The sequence below is a fragment of the Eretmochelys imbricata genome, chromosome 1 (assembly GCF_965152235.1).
Source record: "Eretmochelys imbricata isolate rEreImb1 chromosome 1, rEreImb1.hap1, whole genome shotgun sequence".
NCBI lineage: Eukaryota > Metazoa > Chordata > Testudines > Cheloniidae > Eretmochelys > Eretmochelys imbricata.
The window spans coordinates 228,152,115-228,153,271 of NC_135572.1; the positions used below are offsets into that span (position 1 = coordinate 228,152,115).

The following is a 1,157-nucleotide window of genomic DNA, read 5'->3' on the forward strand; positions in this document are numbered from 1 at the left end:
AAGTGAATTTAGGAACTTAAGTTTTCACTGTATAAGTTCTCTAGGTGTCTTAAGTTCCTGCCTCTGGGCATGTGCACTGCTGCCTCACTGTAGGCCTCTGAAAGCCTGTCTCATACCTAAACTCCAGTGCAATTCACAAAGTGGAAGAAGATGTGTGTTCCTCTCTTTGGAAAAGACAGAAAATATCATGTTGCCTCTATATATATCCTTGGTACGCCCACATCTTGAATACTGGATGCAGTATTTGTGGGGGCTGGCGAGCTCAGCTGGGTAGAGCGTGGTGCTAATAACACCAAGGTCATGGGTTCAAGCCCCATGCTGGCCACTCCGTGTGCTGGATGGAGAGTGTGGCTTCTGCTCTTTAGGGGGGAGGGATAGCTCAGTGGTTTGAGCATTGGCCTGCTAAACCAGGGTTGTGAGGTCAATCCTTGAGGGGGCCATTTAGGGATCTGGGGCAAAAATTGGGGATTGGTCCTGCTTTGAGCAGGGGGTTGGACTAGATGACCTCCTGAGGTCCCTTCCAACCCTAACCTTCTATGATTCTATGTGGTTGCCCCATCTCAAAAAAGATATATTGGAATTGGAAAAGGTTCAGAAAAGGGCAACCAAAATGGTTAGGGAGATGGAACAGCTTCCATATGAGCAGGGATTAATAAGACTGGGACTTTTCAGCTTGGAAAAGAGACGGCTAAGGGGAGATATGATTGAAGTCTATAAAATCATGACTGGTGTGGAGAAAGTAAATAAGGAAGTATTATTTACTCCTTCTCATAACACAAGAAGTAGGGGTCACCAAATGAAATGAATAGGCAGCAGATTTAAAACAAATAAAAAGGAAGTATTTTTTCACACAATGTACAGTCAACCTGTGGAACTCTTTGCCAGAGGATTTGTGAAGGCCAAGACCATAACAGGGTTCAAAAAAGAGCTAGATAAGTTCATGGAGGATAGGTCCATCAATGGCTATTAGCCAGAATAGGCAGGAATGGTGGCCCTAGCCTTTGTTTGCCATAAGTTGGGAATGGGTGACAGGGGATGGATCGCTTGATGATTACCTACATAGGCACCGACTCCATGGGTGCTTCAGGGGGAGGGTGGGAGCAAGGGGTGAAGTGTGGGCAGGGCCTGAGGCTGAGCGGGGGTTGAGCACACCCATA

General features: G+C 46.6%; 1 non-coding gene across 1 annotated transcript; it reads left to right on the plus strand.

Annotated features, from left to right (window-relative positions):
• Nucleotides 1-251: 251 nt before the first annotated feature.
• TRNAI-AAU (transfer RNA isoleucine (anticodon AAU)) lies at nucleotides 252-325 on the plus strand. The gene has a single exon. It is a non-coding gene; the product is annotated as a tRNA-Ile (tRNA).
• The last annotated feature ends 832 nt before the right edge of the window (nucleotides 326-1,157 follow it).